Raw genomic sequence first — 23,320 nt, forward strand, 5'->3', positions numbered from 1 at the left:
GGCTGCGGGAGGCGGCGGAGCCGGCGGAGGGAGCGGTGCGGCGGCGATGACTCAAACCCGCCCGGCCCGCTCTGCCCCCTCCCGCTCCCCCCGCCGGGGAGGGCTATTAAAAGCTGCTGACGTAGGAGCGGACGGCCATCTTTGATGAGGGCACGGCTCCCGATCCATTGAAGAAGGAGACCCGCGGAGGTCAGCAGTCTCCTGTCCTTGCCTCCCATCCAGCTGCGGCACCGACCCACCGACCCCGCCGCGCCGCGCTCCGTCAGCCCAGGTAAAGGTGGGAGACCACCGCGGGCCCCGGCTGAGCAGGGGGAGGGGGCGGTATTGACGAAAATGAAATGGAAAAATGGATATATTTAAAGTGGGACCCGTTCGGCTTTTTGTCTCCAGCCTCTGGGCTGCTGCGGGGACAGAGAAAGGCAGGGAGAATGGGGTAATTTCGCCGCCAGCCTCATCGCCGGCTGGAGCCAGCGGAGGCAGCCGGGCTGTGCCTCCCGGCCGTGCGGGCGGCAGGAGGCCGGCGGAGAAGGGAAGGTCGGAGGAGAAGGGGAACCAGCGCCATTCCCAGCTCGGAGCGGGAAGAAGGGTCTGCGGGCGCTCTGCGCTGCCGGGCCGGACCGGGCTGTGCCGCCCGGAGCACTGCAGCGCCCGCACCGCGCCGGGCTGCGGCGGAGCATCAGCACCGCGGACAGCGCCGGGCTCGAGCGGGACGGGGAGGGGACGTGTGTCTGTCTGTCTGTCTGTCTGTCTGTGTGCGTCCGCGTGTGTGTTCAGCACCGCGGACAGCGCCGGGCCCCGCGCCGAGACCGGGGGGTGAGCGGCGTCTCTGTGCGTGTGTCTGTGTCTGTGCATGTGTCTGTCTGTATGTCTGTGTCTGTGTGTATGTGTATGTTCAGCACCGCGGCCGCGGGAGCCGTCGCGGTGCCCCCGCGGCGGCAGCGGAGGCGGCCGTGCTGCAGCGCCCTGCGGCTCCGCGCCCCCCGCCCCGGGGCTGCCCCCCGGACACGGGACTGGGAAGCGATTCCCGACTGGCAAGCAGCGGTGCTCCCTCATTCCAGGACAGGACCGCGGGCAAGAGCAGTTGTGGTTGTGCAGCTCAGAGTGAGAAGAGGGAGGAATAAAATTTAAAAACAAAGAACAAACAACATAAAAAGGCAAATAACATCAGTTCCTGCAATTAATCGGCGTTTGGCACTATGGTCCCTCTCCTTGGAGAGGTGTTTGTGTAAGGAAGGCGGGGGGGTTACATAACGCCCAGCCCGCGGGGTCCCCCTGGGCCGGGCACTGCCCGCAGGGACCACCGGCAGCCCCCGGGGCTTCCCCGAAGCTGCGGTCCGTCCCGCCGGCGCCGCTGCCCCCCGGGCGCCCCGGGCACTGCGTGCCGCGGGCTCCAGCGCCGCTGTGCCGTGACACGGGGGGGCTGAGTCCGTGCCGGCCCCCCCGCCCTGCTCTCCGCGCTGCGGAGCGGTGCGGAGCCGCCGCCTTATGTAACGCGGGCTGCCCCGTCACGGCTCCTGGCCCCGGCTCCCCCGACGCCGGCGGTGTTCCCTCCGCCCGTCCTTTCCGCTCCCCGGCACCTCAACCCCCCCAACCCCTCGGTGCGGCTCCAAGTTGGTAACTTCGCTGCTTTTTTTTCTGCGGGGCGAATAAACAAGGGGAGAAAGGGGGATTGGGCTGCGTGTCCAGACACTGCGCTGCGTATCTGCGTCAAACCGGAGCCGCGGGATCTGCCAGATTTACGTGCTTGGCTTGAATAATTGCTGCTGGTTTCGTTCCCAGCTGAAAACGGAGCGGGGGGAGAGGGGGGCTGGTCTGCGGCGGTGCCCGGGGGTGGCAGAGCAGCCCCACACCCCAGACCTGTCTGCTTCCAGCCCTGGACGCAGCACCCGCAAGGACATGCCCATCCCACACCCCCACCTCGTCCTAGCTCTGGGCATGGAGGAACTCCCCCATTGATCAGCACAAGGGTGATGTGGGGCAGCCAGCCCTAGGAATGGCAAGGGAAGGGATGGAGCCATGGGGGAGAAGAGTGCTCCGGTGGGTATGGCTGGGGAAGTGACTCTCTCCTAGCCCCCCAGCCCCCTGCACATCCTTACAAAGAAGCTAATCTAGGAAAAAAGCAGCAGTGGTTTTCCATTGCTGCTGTGTCGCGCAGAACAGGTCAGCCAGGAGGTGACCGCTGAAGAGTTTGATTCCTAGGATGGGTGCCAAAAAGATAACAGAGGTGACCAGACCAAAGATGCAGGCAGGCCTGATTGGCAAAAGCAAAAACTTGAGGCTGCCTCTGAAGTCAAGAGGAGTTGCAGAAACTCAGCACGTTACAAAACCAAATGCAGCTAGATAGCAACCCCCAAATAAATGCAGCCGAATTTTCTTTCCACAGCTAACTAGAAAATGAGAGTGGTGTTTCTGGGAGCTCTCGGGACCAGGCTGTGTGTCCATTGAACTCATGGGGGCAGTGAAAGAAAGAACAGCAGAATCCAGCCAGTATGAACCCTCAAAATACATCTAATGAGATGCCGCTCACTTCGCAGATTTATTGCACTGGAGGTGGGAGCTGCTTTTCAGGTCAAGGGAAAGCTTTTCAATTTTTCTCCCTATGCTTTAGGTATGGCAACAAATAGCAAGATTAAAGTGCTAAGGCGGATAAAGCACAGTGTCTACCTAGTGCTTGCACTGCTTTAACTGAGCGAGGTAACGAAACAAAACACTTTTCCTGTCAGTGTGAACACAACTTCAGCGATTTTTATGTCTATGTGTCACAATGCTACAGCTGTTGCTTTTGTAGCAATCCTCAGGGAAAAATAGAAAGTATATGGCACGGTGTAGGGCTCACTTTGCTAATGATTTCTTCTCTCAGGAACAAAGAGCACAAACTGTTTTCCATTTACCTTGGCTTGTGGTCACACAATTACTCTTTCTCTTGCATTTTTTTTTTCTCCAAATCTCTGTCATGATGTTTTACAATATAAGGAGGGCACATATTTATACACACACACACACACACACACACACACACACACTCATTTAAGAGGTTTCTAGGGTTCTAAGCTGGGTAAACCCACAACAGATACAGGCTGACTTTGCAGCATTCATTGGGCAGAGTGCATTTTTCTGTCTGTAGAGTTTCATGCCCTGCTACCAATGCAGTCACCTTTGGGCTGGGCCAGTGCCAGGCAATCTGTAAGAACAGACTTGTTCCAGCATTTTAGAGCTTTAGAGTCTAAGGCAGACAAGAATAATGTGTTGCTGGAGAGCTGCTGCAGGATGCACTTCCCAGGCAGATCATGATTACCTCTAGGAAGCTGGACTTGGGAGCAGGCATAGGGCTTGTGTATCTACTGGGAATGCTGCATATAGTTTGTCAAGGCTATAAGTTGTCAAATAATCCTTGAATTTTTTAGCTTATTATTTTTGAGCCTCCAACGATGTCTTTTCCCTTAATTTCAATAAACTCCGGCTTTCTCGCCTACTGACCTTGCAGATTCAGCTTGCTGCATTGTATTGCAATGAGCCCTTTCTCCAAAACTCACAAGTTACATTCCTAGTTCTTGTCTGTCACCCCTTTGTTACCCCCTCCACAAATACTTAGACACATACAAACTCCCACCAGCAAAATCTGTCTCTTATCTGATCATGATTTTCAATATGCTGTCCCACATCCCACTAAATTTTCTAGGACTTTCCACCAAGCACAAAGACAAGTCAACTGCATAGGTTCAAAATTGTTCTTTCCTGCTTTGTGATGGCCCCAAAGCTGACACTGCAAGACCCAAAAGTGGATCTGAATGGCCTAGAGGAATTGTTTGAACCACTTGCCCTGTTGTTTTAGAAGGAAATTTGGCTTTACTTTTGCATCTTTCATCTTGTTCACTTGCTATTTCCTCACACTTCATGCTCAGCTACAATCCTCTTTTAATTTCTGCTAAAGATCATCAGGATGAAAGAAACACATTAGGGGCATGAGGACCCTGATGCGAAGGGTGATGAGTGTCGCCTTCTGATTTTGATTATTCCGGTGAGTCTAATCCAAAGTCAGTTGAAATCAAGGAAAATACTTCCATGTACATCATTTTGTGGGACTTGTAAAAGAATATTTAGCAGTTTAGGTTTTTGAAAGGGAAACAAATGCTGTGTACGTGACCCCTCTGAAATATACTGGCATGCTGTGATTCTAAAGAGGATGTAATCATTGCATTAAACCTTTTCCTCTTTTTTCTTAAATAATGAGAGAGACAGTAGCTTATCTTACCCACTGGAGAAAGCTGAATTCTACTACAGGCACAGGGAGGAGAAGAGGGAAAAACTAAGTAATTAATCATGGCTGTTCCTGGCCTTTGAGAGCTGAATGTTAGTGCTGACCAATCTGTGCTCTCTCTGGCTGTCTAAGAGATTTTTTTTTTTTTTCTTTAGAGCTAACAGTGCTCTATTTCACTTTTTGGATGGGATTTAACTTATTACTGGACCCCATTGTCAGTTGGTGTGAAGTGGCATAAGTGAGTGCTCTGCTACACTCCCGGCCAATAATCTTTCAAGCTGGCACTCCTTGTTTATGTTTTAAACCAGAAATGGGTCTATTCGCTGAAGGAGCAGCTCTTCTAAAAAAAGAGCTCATTTTAAATGGTGCCCTCCCAAATCCCATCCCTATTTTTTACCGGCCTGGTCTCACTGTTGTAGACCCTCATGGCTGAGGCTCACACAGCCAGGCTGCCTCAGAAATGATGACAAGGAGCAGTTATGAAGCAGCAGAGGAGGAATCCTGCACATTACGCCTCTGTTTCAGGTTGTGTTCTGCTGCACTCTGCTGGTACATAACACCAGCAGAACTTGTATATGCTGTAAAACCAAGGACGCAGCTGAGCTTTTCCTAAAGGCACAGTTGTGTGCAGAAAAAGTTGGAAATTCCTAGCAGCAGGTACTCATTTTTCTTTCAAGCTGGGAAGTAGTGTGACGTTTTCCTGCATTCCAGTAAATGCATAGAAAAATTATCCTTCTTTCATCAAGTTTTTTAAGGCAATATTCTTAATGTCTGAGACATAGTATTGGTAGAGTTGAAACACGGAAGAACAAAGGCAAAGTCAAGTCTCACTGTACAAGTGTCTAAAACTGAAAGAGGGGAACTGTTTTTACATGTTTTCACTATAATTATTGTTTTCCTTGTGCGTTTGATATGATGAAGTTATTGTGCCAGCATTCACTGGTAGAGTCCATGAGCAAAATGAGAGTTATCATAAACTATGGCAGTGCTAACAACTAAAACTGATATCGTAGACATTACAAAAGGATGCCTCATGTAGGTGATTTGTGAAATTAATGCAAGGTTTGCTATTTCTTACTCATAACCTACCAATTATCAGGGAGCTGCACATACAGGGCACAGCAGAGTGCTTGGTAGGGCACATTTGTAATTTTGCATTGATCTCTTCCATCTCCCACATTTTCTCAGTAGCATTCCCTTGCTAAAAATCCCAACAGATTCCCTTGTTAAAAATTCCCGCAAATCTTCAAAGATTTTCACTATCACTAGTCTGTGAAAGAGACTAGAAGTTTAGATTGAAAACTAAAGCTCTGATCACTTCACAGCTTGGTGTTTGTCATGATGTATTTATTTGTTATACTTACTCTCCACCCAAAGGAGAGGAATTCTGTTTCTGAATTGCAACACAGCCATAGAAGAAGTAGTAATTTTTTTTTTTTCCTTTTGTGTAAAACAGTTATTTGGAAGATGTGCCAACCTCTCCTTGGTTCGTTTTCCCACTCTGAAAATTATAGCTCCCAGAGGAACTGTGCAGATGCCAGTTCCTTGATCTGTCTTACAGAGGTAAATATATTTCCTCCAGCTACTCTAAAAAATTTCACAAAACAAAAGCATACTTCTTCAGAAGAGCTCATCTGTCAAAATAGTGTTACCATTCACTGATTCTTTTTTAAAACAGGAACAGAAGTCTTCCATGCATATTTAAGCATTTTTTAAAGTAAAAGGTACTAAAATTAGCTTCACTATGCTTTAGATGCAAATTAAAGTTTTCCTTTTCCTTCCTGCACGGGTGTATTTTTGTTCAGTCTGGTCCCATTCACATCGTTAGGCACCTCACCATTCACCTCCGAGGGATTTAGCCAAGCTTGCATTTCTGCAGGCATCAGGGAATTGCTGTTTGATCCAGCCCAGCGCTGCTGCCTCCTGGAGCCTTTGCATCCTGTGCACACACGTGGGCACAAACCTCTGCGGGCTCAGGGCAGCCTGTGCCCAGCAGCGCTGACCCTGCCAGCGACTGACATCGTTAGGAGAGAAATTTCTGTTCCCTGTTTATTAGGCACAGGCATCTCGTAGGGATAATTTGTTCCTGCAGAAAACAGTAGGAAAGCTCTAGCAATTTATTGGTATAGAGATGTTTGGTAACATCTGAACTTCAGATATTGGGGGTTAGGGATTAAAACACTGGGGCTGCACATGGAATATCTGGATTCAGGTGCAAGTATCACACATTAAATAAATGTAACCTTTGCCAAGTGCCTCCATCCATAAAAGAAAAATCTCAGATTAAAATAACTTCCAGTTTGCATTCCTCAGCTTCAGATGAAGGACAAGAATCCCATACCTTTGAAAAGATATTTTTATGAATATTAGGGCATAGCAGTTTCCACTGCCTGGCGGTGGTGACCTAAAATTGATACCCCTACAATGCAAACTTCTCCCAACAAAGGTGGTTGTCATTCACGTCGAATTTGACAGGGTGTTACCCATGATTGCTCCCTTCAGGTTAGTAAAAGGCTTGGTTGGAAGGTGCCATATAAATCCAGATTATTACATTCATGATAGGGAGAGAAGAAAGTGATCTCAGACCAGAAGGTGGATGAAACATTAATGCATTTGCTCGTGCATTACACAAGACCAGGACTTTGCCAGAGCTGTGTGTTCCTCCAGAGTTGCACTGAGCTGCTGGGGAGAGCGGAACTGAGCCCTATCCTTCAGCAGCACCAATTCCAAACCAGTAACCAGCTGAATATACAACCTGGGTATGTTCTGTGAATATTTGAGTATTTCAGCCAAACATTTGCTTTTCCAGAGAGCATTCACCTAAGTGATACTCGAGGATGTGAAAAGCCCTCTAGAAACAAACCAAGGTATGTGAAACCAAGTAAACTGGAATTCACTGCCGACTTCCAACAGCCAGTTCTCCCCAGAGAAGCGTGTGTTTTATTTGCTCAGCTGTATGGAGACAGCTATTGGTTGCAGAGCCTGCTGAAGGATTTCCTGCAGCTTTTCTGCCATTAAAAACGTGTTCTTGGGATATGGAATTTGCAATTCCTGAAAATATAGGTCTTTTATTGTACCAATGGCAGGAGCAAGAGGCAGAAAGACTAAGAGCAGCAGAGGGGTTCAAGATGCTGCTGGCTGAGTGCACAAAGGGGATTGTATGGCATGGCTGTTGGTGGTCACAAGAGACTGGACTTGATAAGGCAGTGAGTCTCTTTAAGTCTGATGTTCCTAAGAGGTTTTCTTATTTAACAGAAGAAAAGAGAGGAGGGGGGAAAAAAGGCCTGGATGGTTCTTTGCTGTCAGTTTAGTTCATTTTAGAGATGAGCACGTCAAGAGTCAGTGGAAAAACCCCTTGAGGCGCCAGGAATGTACTAAGTATAATTGAAAATGCTCTAGACCTCCTTTGTAATGCAACAGTAGGGCCATCTGCAGGCTTTAGATTTTCAATATTAGCAAGGCATTTTAAAATCATTGTGTCGTCTCATTCCCTTTTTCTTAATTAACTGTTTTAAATAGTACAAAATAGTCTGCTCCTGAAGCAACTTGCAGGCTCTGAGGATCATTTTCTAAGCCTGGTAAACAAGAACAGGTGTGCACTTCTAACAGGCTGGCAAATAAGAATGCAGAAGAGCTGTTGACGTCACACAAAAGGTCCCAAATTTCCAGATTAGTGCCCAGGGCACTTAAGGTTACAGTATTAAGCAGGCTGATAGAGGGTAGCATGTGACAGAAGAGCTGAGCAGCATCTCTCATCCTCTGGAGGCCTCAATAGCTGTGCTGCCTTTCTGTTTCTTGGAGTTTGGGGTCTCCTCCCAGTCCTATGTCAACTTCTGCAGCCTCAGCTCCTGCTCTCATCATATTGCCCAAGTGCCCTGGGGGAAACCACCCTCTCAAGAGAAGGAGATGCAGAGAAAGACCCCTTTCAGCCCCATTCAGGACAGGGGCTCGATGTGCTGGTATGGACAGACAAGGCATTACAGGCAATGGGCCACCCAGATCACAGAGGGACAACAGGGAAAGAGTAGGAAGGCAGGAACACAGTGCAGGTGGAGATGAAGAGCTAACTCTCTCTCAGCTACAAGGACCCCAGTGCTTCCCTCTCCTTTGACTGGGTTGTTGAGTAGGAGGCCAGAAGAAGTTACCCATCAGTGAACTGAACCCCCTATAAAACAGGACACCCCACAGGTTGCAGTGCTTCTCCATCTTAACTGCTTCTCCAGCAGTACAATTATCCAGTTTTGCTTTCAAAAATTGCCCACAGGGAAGAATGCGACAATATATGGTTTTTAATTGAACAGTGAAATCCAATAAATTCTTTATTGTGGATGCAAGCATTTATCTGCAAAGTTATTAAACTGCTATTTAGATTGATGAGCTGCTCTGCTGCTGCCATACTGTGATTTTCCAGTGGTTGCTCCTGTTCCTTTATGGAGTAACGTTTGCTTTCCTCTTTAGAATGCATATTCTTAAGAGCTCCATTCTTTCTCAGTGAGGATCCCATATTTCTGTCCTTCCCTTGCCTGCAGAAAGCCTTTACTTGCACGTAGAAGTTTACCCACAAAACTTTTAAAAGACTCCTCAGCCTGGCAGGTGAAGAGATAAGACACTGATCCAAAGGCCAGGGCACACTCCATGATGCTGGAAATTAGATGTTCAAGCACAGAATGAGAGACTCCAAAGCTGTTTAAATTTCAATTTCTTTACCTTCTTTTTGTATTCAGTCTTTGTGGTGACATTTCCAAGAAATGTGTCGTACACTTAGCTGTTCTCCAGCCAGAGTTCTTCCATTCATGCCTGCAGTCAGAATCTATTCCTCATAACAATCAATTTCCCACAGTAGGGAGGTCAGAGACCTTTCAAAATTTAACCAGGCTCTCCAGTATTGTCAAACACAGTAGGCCAATTCCTGGGCTTAGAAGAGTTATTTTATCTTAACCAAAAAATGATCCACTGTACCAATAAGGACGAGGAAGGGGACAAGAGGATAAAAACCAGAATGAAGTAACTAGGGGAATGGAACAAAATCCAACAAAACACCAGCCCAACCCCCAAAAAAAGACAAAAGCCAGCAGACTAAAATAAGAGAAAGGACAGGATGGGCTTTTTGCTTAATTCTCTTTCTTGCTGTTCTTTCCCTATGAGCGCACCATTGACAATTCCCTAGACTTAAAAAGTAAATTCCAATCCTCAGGTTTTTGATAGAGTCCTTTTAAAGGTGTCCTGAAGTGTTAGGTTATAAAACACTCACTCCTGGTTCCCAGTCTGCATCCCTGCAGCAGCCACAGCCTTCTGTTACACCTTTGCATTTCACAATGCAGAGGGGGTGCAGAGGTGCATCCTTACTCCTAATCTCAGTCTTACAGGCATGTACAGACAGCAGGCTGGCAGGATTTGTGAGCAGTGTCCCCTGTAGCTGGTGTCTCAGAGACAAATAGCAGAGCAAAAGGATAACGACTGCTACCCACTCACTGCAGTGTTGGAGATGTGCACTTGCTCTGCAGCACTTACATTGACAATAAGAGCAAACCAGTGTTTGTGATATCACAAGGCAGAGCCCAAACATTTTTCCTTTTGCTAGAAAGCTTAAAAAAGGCCCTCTTTTCAAGTGTGTTAGAAATAGAAGCCTGTTTCAGAAGAGACATGAAGTTATCAGTGCAAATTAATAGCGCCAGATGGGGGGTTAAATTGCTGCCTCACAGCTGAAGACATGCGAGTGAATGAAAGTGGTAGACTATAAAAAGGGTATCATCAGAAGTGATGAGATCCTGCTGCGAGGTGGGATTTGTGAACGTCGTGTCTGTGCTTGTAAGCAGTTGCTCAGATGAATGCTTTTATGGGCCAGAGCGAGGCGGAGAAGGGAACAAAGCCACGGTCACTTTGGAGATCACGTCTCATCATGATGATTTTACTGCTTTTACCCAGGACAAGCTGCCCAGCAGGACGAGCTACAATTGAGTATGGTGGAGCTTGGTCTCCTGAGGTGGCACACAGGAGACAGGGAGCTCGCCAGAGCAGTCAGGGCAATGTGGCTGTGTACTGGCTTTGCGTGGCAAGGTTTTGGGGGGGATATCAGGAGGAAATTCTGTGAGAAGCTGCCAGAAACTTCCCCTGGATTCAATGGAGCTAGTGCCAGCTGGCTCCAAGATGGACCCGCTGCTGGCCAGGGCTGAGCCTGTGAGCTGATGGTGGCAGCGCCTCTGGCATAACAGATTAAAGAAGTTGGGAAAAAACCTGCACAAGAGCAACTGCAGCCAGAAAGAGGAGTGAGAAAATGTAGGAGGAACAGCTTTGCAGACACTAAGGCCAGTGAAGGAGTGGGAGGAGGTGCTCCAGGTGCTGGAACAGAGATTCCCCCACAGCCTGTGGTGCAGCCCATGGTGAGCCAGCTGTGGCTCTGCAGCCCATGGAGGTCCACAGGGGAGCAGAGATCCACCTGTAGCCTGTGGAGCAGACCCATGCCAGAGCAGGGGGATGCTTCCCATGAGGGCTGTGACCTCATGGGAAGCTCGCACTGGAGCAGGCTCCTGGCAGGACCTGTGGACCAGGAAGAGAGGATCCCACGCTGGAGCAGGTTTGCTGGCAGGACTTGTGATCCTGTGGGGGACCCACGCTGGAGCAGCCTGTTCCTGAAGGATTGCATCCCATGGAATGGACCCACGCTGGAGCAGCCTGTTCCTGAAGGATTGCATCCCATGGAATGGATCCATGCTGGAGCAGCCTGTTCCTGAAGGATTGCATCCCATGGAATGGACCCACGCTGGAGCAGCCTGTTCCTGAAGGATTGCATCCCATGGAATGGACCCACGCTGGAGCAGCCTGTTCCTGAAGGATTGCATCCCATGGAATGGACCCACACTGGAGCAACCTGTTCCTGAAGGATTGCACCCCAGGGAATGGACCCATGCTGGAGCAGCCTGTTCCTGAAGGACTGGACCTTGTGGAAGGGGCCTGTGCTGAAGTAGTTCATGAAGAACTGCAGCCCATAGGAAGGACCCAGTTGCAGAATTTATTGCAGGAGTGTCTCCTGCTGGAGGGACTCCATGCTGGAGCAGGGTAGGAGTGTGAAGATTCTCCCCCTGAGGAGGAAGGAGCAGCAGAGTCAACGTGTGATGAACTGACTGCAGTCCCCATTCCCTTCTGGTGGGAGGAGGTAGACAATCGGGAGTAAAGTTGAGGTCAGGAAGGAGGGAGAGGTGGGGGGAAGGTGTTCTAAGATTTGGGTTTATTTCTCATTGTCCTACTCTGATTTGATTGGTAATAAATTCCATACCTTTCCCTAATTTGGGTCTGTTTTGCCCACGAGAGAAATTGCTGTGTGACCTCCCCATCCTTATCTTGACTCACAAGCCTTTTGTTACATTTTCTCTCCCCTGTCCAGCTGAGGCTTTGGTGGGCACCTGGCATCCAGCCAGGGCCAACCCATCACAGGCTGCTGAGCTGGGACAGCATTAACTGGGTCGGCTTCCAGAGCAACAGGGAGCTTTGTCAGGAATACTCCAGGTTTAAGGGTGTTGTTCCTGAAAGAATGGCAGTTCTTACACTAAGAGAGCAGCTCTTTAATACAGGTATTTCTCAAAACATTTCAGTGGAAGAGGAAGGTCTGTTTGGCCATAATTAAGCCCTTTTTAACTCTCTGGATACAGTAACAAAGGAGCCTATTCCCAAAGCAAATGTCTGGAGTTCAAAAACTTCAATAATGCATAGCTGCATTACACAGAGGACAGGCTGTGGACCTGCTCCTCCTTTCCAAGGGATGTGCAGTGTGCAACTGGAGCACACAGGGCAGAACAGAGGCTCAGCAAGCCTTGAACACCATTCTTCATGTGCCCCAAGAAAACAGGGCTGCAGCTGTGCTCTTTTACCCCCCACAAAAACCAACAGCACCACCCCTCCCCGAATCTCAGAGCTAACAGCGACTTAATTCTGACTGAGAAACTCGGCAAAAGTTACATATATACAAACATACTGTGGTTTGTACAAGGCAGGAATGTACTGTATTCTAGAAAACCCTGAATCAGTTGAGCATAATAGGAATTTTGCTGTGAGTCACCATCTGTCTAAAGGAGAACGTGGTCAGGTCCTCTCTCCAGCACGGCAGAGAACTGACTCACCTCTACTGAATCAGTTCTTTAAGTCCAAAACAGAGGCAAGGCTGAGAAAAGTGGCTCATCAGCACCTCAGTAATCACGTGGCTGAGATACGCTCAAGGTATGACGCACTTGAAGAAACCAGAGAGCAATTTGCAGCAAACTAATTATAGAGTGAAATCCCCATCATTTTCTGTGTTCTGGGAATGCTCACCATGAATTTTGATTTTCCTTGGCTTCCTCTTCATCTGAAATGATTTGATGAGTCTTTTTTCAGAAAATAATCTCTGGATCTTCAGACTGCTCACTGCACACATTCGAGGCTTTACCTGTACTGCATTCCTTCCATTTTGTCCCAAGGGCTTCCTGCTCCCTTTCTGAGTGTGCAAGGGCTGCAGATGTGGGAAGGTGTGGGAACAGTGAAAAGCTTGTTTCAAATCCAGAATTTGCTCTCTATGAATATTCCTAATTAAGTATTTCCAAAAAATGATGTTTTGGCAAGTATTTGTTCCTGTAATTTTATCCACAAGATTTTTTGACAGAAATCTTAAAGAGGCATGTGAAATAACTTTGTTTTGAGGCTATTAAAATGCAGAATTGCAGCTGGATGTACGCTGGTCCCAGTTCCCCAGCTGAGCTATCACGTTCACCTCTGCAGAAATAGCAACTGTCACAGCAACAGGCACAAGAGATGCAGCCCTCAGAGAATCACACTGAGCAAAGAAGAATATCTAGGACAGTGATTTAGCTTGTCTGTATTAAAATGTTCCTCGTAGATGCTTTAGGATTGTTAAAAGTCATCCTAAAGGAAGATGACAGGCTGTTCAGGCCTGCCACGAGTAACACAGAGGAACAAATAGTTATTGCAGGAAGGCTAATACAGTATTATACATGGAAAATTCTAAGCAAGTTCCTGGGAACGCTGAAACAAGAACATTTGACCTGAATTTCAGAAAATCCCTTTCTGTGCTAACATATGTTGGAATACGGGGAAAAGACATCAAACTGGTTCTGAACCAGCGTTAAGAGGTTTTTGTTGACTGGGCGACAGTCTCATTTTCACAAACTCGTGGTCACTCTGAGATGGGACATAGCAAACAAGATGCAGGGGATCAGAAGAAATGTCCATCTCAAGCCAAGAGTGGATTATTTTGAGCTGAGACAGAGACATGTGATTATTTAAAAATTTTTAACAGAACTGCCAGGACCTGTCTGTCTTCAAAGGAAGACGAATGCATGTGGACTTGTGAGGGTCTGCAGCAATCTGGCATTCTTTGGGCAAATGATACACGCTGCAGGACTGCCAAATACAGATGGACCAAAGGGAGATGTCCAGATGTAACTGCAGATGTCATAGGAAATTAAGCCACTCACTTGTGCTTGTGATTCAAGAAGTTCCATTTCTAGGTCAGATGACAGCTTAGTTGGCCATTACTGCAAACATCTCTGAGTTTTCTTGAAGTTTTCTGCCTAGAACCCATAAAAAAACAAAGGACAAGTGCCATTTTTACAGGAAGCACATTGTAAAGCCATGTGAAGAATTAACTTTATGGAGATTAACAATGAACTAAGGAAGTCAGTTGTTAAAGGATGAAGTTCTTTAGTACTCAATAAAAAAAGAGACATTGACGAAAAGAGCTGCAAATATTTGTTGTCACTGTGAAAGCCAGTATTGACAGTTTTGCATATGTAAAAAGGTAAATATTTGTTCTGGTAAACACAAATATTATTGTTTGTGATTAATTAAGTTTTTGACTAAACTACCAGTAAAGTTTATTCATCTGTTCTGTTGTAGCATCCTGTTGAATGATGTCCTGGTATGGTTGTGAAATATGGGTCACTGAGAGATTATTGTTTGTTTAATAAATCAGACCAGCAAAGAATATGGAAATACTGTTTAATCAATGCTGTTGAAATGAATTTGTTTCAGAATTCAACCACCTCACTCTGGATAAATGTCTCCATTACTGCTTAAGTTAATCAGTATTTCTCACTTGAGGACATTTCAATTATATGGTAAAACGTGAAAGCTCAAAATGCAAAATATTGGGGGAAATTCAGTATTTTAGATTAGAAATGTTACGCATTTTGTACCTATTCCAATTCTTGAGAGAACAGTCCTTCCCTCCAGAAGTAAGATAACCTATTGCCTCTGTTCTAGTAGCTGGCTGACTAAGTGTGTGTGCAGAATGTGTGACAAGGTAGTCAGATCCCCAGGCAGTGAGAACAGAACTTTGATTTGCTGGAGGAAAGAAAAGGAATCATTTCTGTCAAAGCTTTGAAAAAGATGACAGTAATTTTTAGAAATGAATACTTACGCATATTTTTCATTTTCTGCAAAGCTTCCATTTACGTAAGAAATGAAGGGTTTTAATCTTCTTAGTAAGCGTTTTGATCATTATTTGATTAGTTTATAAAATCTGTATATTGCACATTTCTAATGAAATGGGAAACTTTTTACTGTTTCTTTGCTTACTTGTGTCAGTCTCTGTGTCTGGCACGAGCCTCATTCAGCTCCTGCCAAAGAGTCTCTGCTGATGAATGACATTTGTTCTATTGTTTAGTCCCAAACCCCCTAACACACTTACACTGATTATAGACTTCAGAGCCAAGAAATACTGACATACAATCAGAACTGGGGAGAGAAGGGGACAAAGTTTTTTTGTTTGTGCCTTGAAGATGCTAAAAAAGCCTTCGCAGCCTCATAACTTTAGCGACAGAAATGTAATGGAAGTGGGAAATGTTTATGTCTCATTTTTGGATGAGATGAAGCAGGTGAAGAGTGATTTGGGCTTCTCATGGCCCATTCATTTCTGGAGATGTTGCATCAGATGTCTAGGATAATATGGTAGCTGTGGCTGGCAGCCTGTAATGCAGGCTCCTGTCTCTTCTGGAAATAGCATTAAACAAAATATATGGCCTTGAAACTTATATTGTTTGGAATAGCAGGTGCTGTGCCATGGATCAGAAAGAAGGAGCTCTTTTAAATCAACAAATGGCTAGAGAAATAATATTTTAATACTGGTGTCCTACTGAATTCTGTATTTGTCTCACAGCATACACATGCATTGGATCCCTTATGGTACCTTCTGGGCACCTTCCCAAGTCTCACTCTACAAAATTCCCCCCAGAACAGCTGGAAAAGCTGAACACCATTCTCCTTTCCCTGGCTTTGCACACACTCTGTGCCTCTTCTGCTTGTGTGCCTTGGAGTGTCTTAAAAGAAAACAAGCTGATAGGAGCTGCTGTTCCTTAGTGGCCTTGGACAGGGCCACCTAGGGCCTGAGGCTACCTATTATCCTGTTATCCTGGGAGGTTTGCCAAGGCACCTGCTGGGAGGTGACTTTGGGGATATCTGGAAGGTTCATATTCTGTGATCACCTTCTGTCTAACTTTTGATTGGGTCATGTTTAGAGGTTGCCCTTACTCTGGGGGTGGATGACCACTGAGGGGCAGAGGAGAAGTGTCCACTCTCATTCCTGGGTCTCTGTGAGCAGTTGTTGATGCCATGAACCTCTGGTGCTTTGCCCACAGACCTTTAGTGTGTGACTCCCTCTGCTCCTCAGTGGTTATGGTCTTCCTGTCCAGAGGAGCAGGCAAATCCCAGTGGTGGGAAGGCAAGGAAAGGGAGAGTACACCTAACAACTCATCATTTCTCTTCTTAAATGGGGATAAGCAACACAACAATGGTTTTGGATTTTTGAGTTTGGTAATTTCTTGGGCAGAGACCCATAAAGGTTCTGTTAATGATTTCAGGAGCCAGGCTGTTCTGACAGGCCATCTTCACATCTCACCATTGCTGCCTCTGCTAACCAAGGGCAAGAGTCAATCAGCAGTGGAAGGAAGGAGCCTTCTCAGCAGCCCAAGTGTGGCACGTGCCTTACCTAGTCAGGTTTCACTGCCTCGATGACATTAATTTGCTCCTGACCTAATGCTCCCAGTGCTGCAGTTCAACATGTTTATTAATTGTAGAAACAAGCTTTCAGATGAATTTTATTGTTGCACTGAGACACGACGAGGTGAAGATACGTGGGTTCTATTCCATTTTCCATGTCTATGCCATAAAATGTTGCATTTGTGGCACCTGTATTATTTGTGAGCTTGCATTAGTGCTTAGCTTAAGGCCTATTGAAATGTCCTGGAAATAAAATAGCCTCATTAAGCTTTGGAGTAGATTTTTAAATTCTTGTTCATTTTTCAAGTCAGAGGAGTAGCAAGGCTTGCCAAAGAACTAGAATCATGAAAAGTTTCACTAGCCTGGCTCGGACACATAAAACTACTGGGAGAAATTTGGATGATCACTCCTGATATTCATTGACTTCTAACAGGATTCATGGGTTGATCTATTGTTTTCCATCTCAGGGAATTTTACACATTCCCCAGAAGAAGATGGCACAGATTTTTGTGGAGACAGGTGCCTGTACGGAGTGGACTTGTTTTGGGATGTAAAATAGGAAGTGCCACGTTTCATTAGCAGAGCAATTTCTTCTACTTGGTCTTGACCAGCAGGGGAAAGCTCTGCTTTCAAAGAACGATTCTTAAATATGAATAAATATTGATTTTTCATTACAAATAAATATCTGCAGTCAGACAAGTTAGTTAATATGAGCTACTTTGAAATTAGCCTTATGAGCTAAACTTTGCTACCACTGGGTTCATAGGGAAGATTCCATTGCATCAGTACAAGAGAGATTAATGCCCCTGAGAAAGACTCTGCAGGAGTTTTCTTTCTCACCTTTGCCTGATGGGAAGAAGGATTTTTATAGTTCATTAAAGAGAGTGACCTGTTCCAGGTTCTTAGGCCAAGTCTTCAGAAAAGACAGATTTTAAAACCTTCCCTCAATGAACTCAGCGCTAGTTTAGCTCACCCAGCTCAAGGCACTTCGCTGCTTTTCAGCGGTCAGGTAAAAGAGGCATTCAGAGCCCTTCCTCACAAGCTGGTGGGTTTTTTATTCTTAAATACAGAATTAATCTAAAATTAATTTCCCACATTTGCCAGTTACAGCTACAGCTACAGTTATTTCCATATGCCAGGACAAAGTTTTAAATCAAGATCTGTATTTTGGGGTTCCTGAAATTCAGATGGGAGATAAATTTGCTTCCCAGACTGCTGGCGGCTGTCTGCTGGGCATTGATGATGGTTTGTGTTCAGCCAGGGCCTGTCTGAAGCTTCAGACAGTGATTACTCTTAATGTCTAATGAAACCTGAGGAATTAATTAGTCTTTTTGTGACTCTGCTATCCTGAATTACTTAACCTGGATTCAAGGCAGCCTCATGGGGAGGAGTGGGGAATACAGGGAAAAGGGACGGAAATAAATAAACTGTCAGTTTGTTGTCGTGCCTCCCTTCTCCTGGATTTGAACAAACGTGGGGCAGAGCACAAAGCCTCGCCAACAATTGCACTTCTCCCTCCTCCCGAGGTTGCCAAAGCTGACCCCTCTCCTCACCCAGGGAGCCGTGCCAGGGTCTGGTTCTGCAGGGCTCAGCGCTGGATCCTGCAGCAGACTGCGCACGCTGCAGCAGCTGACGGCAAATCCCCGAGGCAGAGGCTTCAGTGCATCAAGCAGCAGAATGGATACTGCAGCACCCCCTCCCTGCTCCACTCCTGCCTGAATTTAACACCCAGCAAACCTCCTCCTCAGCATCTTCACTGCAACCTTGGGAGGAGCACTTGCAGCAGTGGCTCACTGCAGAGACTGCAGTGCCCTCTGGTTTGCAGGAACCGGGGGATGTTGCAAGGAGGCGACACCCTGGGAAAGGAGGATTTACGGGTCTGGCTACGACCGGTGTGGGAGGGTGGGAGGGGGAAAGGCATCCCACTGTGTTGGAGCAGAAGAATCCAGTGAGGACAGGCAGGTGCTGCCAAAAACATGAGGGCTCACAGCATCCCTCTGAGGAGGGGAGTGCTCCTTTCTCTCTGGCAGCCACCCAGGCCCAAAGTGTAATAAACCCACAAAATGGATTATTTTTCTTTAAAAATAGACCAAGCCCCTCCCCCCCCCCCCCCCCCCCACCGGCTCCTTAAATAAATCCCTTGCCCCTGTTCTCTTCAGCTCAAGGTCACCTGGAAGCACAGCCCTTTCACTACAGCACTGGTATTTCAGCACATGAGCGAGGAGAGCAGCGAGCCCGAGGGCCACGGCCACAGATGTGCTGCCTGACTTTGCCCATTGTGTGTTGCATCTGGGCTAAGCCTGGGGAATTTTTGGACAACAGTTTGGCTGTCAGTCACAGGGCTCTGAGCTTACAAGTGCTGAAGTGCAGTTACAAAGCTCTCTTAAGCCATTAACTATTGCAAGTGACATAAATATTCCCCTTTTCCCTCAACAATGGGTGTTTTTTTCATTTGCTGGAACAAGGGGCTTTTAGTCTACCAGATGGGTCTAGGCTATATGTCCTCCAGATCTGCTCCTTAGATGAATTTTCAAAGCTTACAAGGATAACTTCATTTAAATCTGTGGCCTTCAGTCTACCCTTGGGTCAAGTGTGAAGACAGCAGCTGCACTCCAAGATCTCTTACATCACATGTATTTTCTGCTGTATGTGCCACTGGGGCTTCATGAAGGAAGGAGTTATTTCCCCCTCTTTATTCACTTATTGAAAAATATTGTCAGCATGGTGAAAGCAGTTCAGTCTGAAATATCTGAACTAGGCAACGTTGCTTACAGGAAACAAATTCTATATCGGACACAGAATTGTTCCCACATTATTCTTAGGTCAAGAATGAAGAACCACGGGTTCTTCAGGAACTTAAATTACATAAAATACACAAGCAAACAATGATTGCTTTAGATTTAAATTGGATTACATTCAAATGAAGTTCATGCCCCATCCTGCTGTCTTTACTTACAGGAGTAGTATTTATAAATATATAGTAAAGCACGTCAATATTCTTGATTGGAACTTATTTTACTTACAAATGACTTCATTAGCAAGTATTGTTCTTGTCTTCAAAATGCTTCCATTTCGAAAAATCCTCATACATTTGCAGGAGGGATAGAAGTGATGAGAAAGCTCTCCAAACTAAAGCCAGCTGAAAAAAATAAAGGGATTTGGGCTCATACTGAAAGACCAGAGCACTTCTACCCAAACCTGAAAAGATGGCTCTATACTGGTGGGTCTCAGGGGAGAGAAACATCTACTGTTCGCTGAACAGCTGCAGCAAAACCCTTGGGTGCACCATCTGCTTGAGACACCTCACCTTGAACACTGATGGCTTGGCCACGTAAAAGTGTAAAAACGCCTTGTTGGGTAGAATATTTTCTAATGCCTGATCTCACAAGCTTCACAGCATTCTAACCCCTAACTCCCTGTTGGGGACATCTCCAGAAGCCACCTACCACAGCTGAACACACCTTTTGGGAAGACGTCCCTCTGGTTCAGACATTTTCTCCGTGTCACCGGCCGTGCAGGGCCAGGTGTGCTCAGTGTGCAGCCCCAGCTCGGTGCCGCCGCGGGCTGTGTCCTGCGGTCCTTGTCACACTGCAGCTCTGTGAGCCGTGGTGCCTCTTGCTCCCAGCCTGGGTGAGTCATCCCTGCGATGCTCTGGAGGCAGCACTGCTGAGAGTCCCTTGTCCTTGGGACAAGCTGTGCTCTCCTACAGAGGACTGGAAAAACAGCCTGTCTCAGCTGATACCCAGAAACTCTCTGGATTTACACTCAGGTGGATGAATGCAGATGTGCCTAAATAAGTGAGAGTCTTCTGAAGGTGGAGACGTTGGAAGGCAAATCCTGTTTTTCTGATGCAAATCAAGCACTGTTTTAATGTTTAGAAGAATCAAATTGACTGTCACTGCTCATCCACTGCAAGGAATAATTTATTCCTTCATTTTGGCATGGCTTTTTATAAAGCCTCTGGTCTTAAAGACCCCAAGTCACCTCATGTGAGTCCCAGCAAAGGCAGAAAAAGGTTTAGGGATTTAAATGAAAATAGAATTGGAGCTTTCATTGCCCAGGCAGTGAGGCAAAATCCCTTTGCCCTCAGCTATGTGCACACACTCTGCTCCCCAGCTTGAAATCTGGAGCTGTAGGATATTGACAGGAGGACTGTGGGAATATCCAGGCACAGTTCTGGGAAAAGCCTCCATTTGCTGAATTCTGTGACTTGTTTGTGACCAGACTTTGCTTGCTGTCAAATGTCAGCTATTAATTTTTTTTGCTGAGTTTATTCTTGATGTTTCTGTTGTTAGTATGTGAATTGCTCTTGTCCCAGCTCACTGCTGTGGTTCATCATCCAGCAGCTGAGTGAGGGGGTTGGTTTTGTTTCAACACATGCTAGAGCCAAAGAAACCTCTCGGCCATGCTTTGTGTGGACCTTCACATTCAATCCTCAATCTCTGCAGCTCCGGGTGTGCTTTTATGTCTTAGATGGATATAAGGCAGTCTGGTTTTCTGCTCTGTTTCAGGGTATTTTGTGTGCACCCTCTTGCCACCACCAGTACCTGCATAGCTCAGGGATCTGGGCATTGAATCTTAAGGATTTCAGCAGGAGCTCCCATGTACCTCTATGTTGCAAACAGTTGCTTCCCAGGAGCCAGACTGCTAAGGCCAATAAACAGTTAATTGTTGTTTATTTTATTTACATGATCAATTTTAATCTGTTGTTTTATTGCTCAGCAGAGCTCTGTAAATCTTGTGTGACCCCACAGGACTTACCCAGCTCCCATCTTTCCCAAGCCTTTCCCCTGCAGATTGTATCACAGCCTGTTTCAACGTATCCATCCCCCTTAATGAGAACAAGAAATACAGCAGGGAAAAGCGGAGCTCTTTCAAAATGTTTTAAATTCCATCCTGTCAGGGCCAGCATCTGTGTGTTGATGAGATTCACTTGCAATAATAATGCAAGTGTAGGAGCCGGGGGAAGGACAACATTCCCATAAGGAACTGGAAGACTTTCTACTCCCAAACACAAATAGAAAGGAAAAGGTTAAAGCCAAACCAGACCATCTTGCACGCCCTTGCAGGCCTTAATTCCTTCACAAACATGTGCAAACTGAATAAAAAGAACTAGCTAAATAAAAATCCCCATGCAAAGAGAAAGATTTTGATCCTCTGTTAAAACAGTTTGAGTGGAAAGGATTTTGCAGCCTCTCTGTTAATCTGCTGATCACGTGGTTGATAGCGATGCCCTTGAGGCACTATCAAGCCTGTTGCTGAATTGATTGGTCAACAAAAAAAGAAAGGAGAAAAAAAAGAATTGAAGTTGTACTCTTGTATTAGTACAGCTAAATCCTCGCCTGCAAGTCTGGGTAATCTTCACTGGAGGAGCGTGCTGGGGTTTTTTTCATCAGCCTGTGAAGGCTGAAATGGACTTCTGAAGAGAGGTTTCTAAATCAGCCTTCTTCCAGTTTGTATTACTGATTCTTGGAAAATGAGTAGCAGCCAGGAATTAGTTGTAGGTGTGAATCAGAAAGCAGCAGTGGCCTTTGAAAACAAGTGAATAAGTTTGGCATATCCGTGGGCTGCTATTATGCATTCCTGTGGCTAATATAATTTGTTACTTAGCCTAGAAATGTCAGATGCCTTCAATATTTGACTTGTACAATTCTAAGTGAATTGTAAGTATCCACCTTACATGGTTGTTCTCAATTTATTGGTTTTGATACAAGTATTCTCCAGTAGCAAACAGTGGATATGACCCAAGGATCTTCCCATTTAATCTTCCAGTTGTGCCTAGGGAAGGGAGCAGCCAGATCTTTTCCCTTCTCTGAACAGCATTTGCAGCACTGCAGGGTTTTGGGAATGGGTCTGGACTGGTCAAGGGTCCAGCTTCCATTCAGGGAGATGAGCTGTTTGATAGCAGCAGGATTTTTTGTTATTGTGGCTCTATGAAAGAGCCTTGAAATAATAAAATTTAAACTTGTAAAAGGTTTAGTGGTTTAGAATTGGGTTCCCAGCCCTTTTCGTTACATAAACTGCATTTAAAAAAGATACTCTGCTGTGTCCTTAAATTGTGCCTGCTGCATTTTATATACTCACACGTCTATCTGTGTGTCACCTGTGTATAAACAGAGAAGGAGGGGACTTAAAACCTAAGTAGGGTCCTTTCTTTTTATAACACGGCTGTAGCTATTTCTTTTTTTCTTGAAAGGAAGTAAGCTTTTCAAAGTTCATGAACTCTTCTTCAGCTTTAAATCCTGCTTCCACAGTTTAAGTTCCCAGTGGAGACTACAGCACAAAGGAGAGGAGAGAGGAGCCAGGCGTAGGAAGTGGCAGAAAGTGAGCCCTGAACCAAGAGTGTGGCAAGGCACAAGACATCCTCGGGGGTCACCCAGAGCACCCTCAGAAAAGTCAACCTTTTTCTTTTTGTTTTGCTTGTTCTTTTGAAAAGCTCCTTTGCCCTAGAGAAAACCCACTGGCCATTGTGGGGAGGTGAAGGGAGACTCATTTTAGATAGCAATTCCTTGAGGTGGTGGGCTTTGACTCAGGCCTATAACCTCTTGTGCCTTTGCTATTTTACTGATGGTGTTGCATCTTGACGTGACAGTGCCCTCACCACAGATGGCTGCATGCACACAGGAAAAAACCCAAGCTGGCAAATTCCCTTCCTTGCTACCTGCTTCAGATGCTGTATGATACAATGAACAGGCAGCTGGGCACACAGAACATGGACAATCAATGATAAACAAGACAGTGAGATAATTTCTTAAATATCTCTTTTTGCTTTCCCTCGTAGCTGGAAAAAAATCGTCCTTCAGTTAAAAAACCAATTCTACAAATAACATCATCAGCCCAGTTTCATAATGCTTATATTTTGTCAGCTGCTGATTTGACTCTGACGACTTAGTTAAAGAAGATTTCTGCTAAAAATATATCAGCCCGCTGCTTGAAATGCTTTTACCACCAGGCAGAAATGAAAGGAAAGGATGAGTATTATAAACATAATGAATAGCTTTGTTTACCACAAATACATGTCAAGAGGGGAAATGTTGTCTATTTACATTCCTGATGCCCTCACGATTGCAGTGTATT

General features: G+C 46.0%; 1 protein-coding gene across 1 annotated transcript in view; it reads left to right on the top strand.

Annotated features, from left to right (window-relative positions):
• Positions 1-213: 213 nt before the first annotated feature.
• The window catches only part of SNAP25 (synaptosome associated protein 25), a gene marked incomplete at its 3' end in the record, with an annotated part of 60,739 nt that continues 37,632 nt past the window's right edge, over positions 214-23,320 (top strand). Inside the window, exon 1 of the mRNA XM_082277291.1 lies at positions 214-271. The remainder of the gene's footprint in view (positions 272-23,320) is intronic.

Source organism: Coloeus monedula, assembly GCF_965178545.1.
Source record: "Coloeus monedula genome assembly, chromosome: 2".
Classification (NCBI taxonomy): Eukaryota; Metazoa; Chordata; class Aves; order Passeriformes; family Corvidae; genus Coloeus; species Coloeus monedula.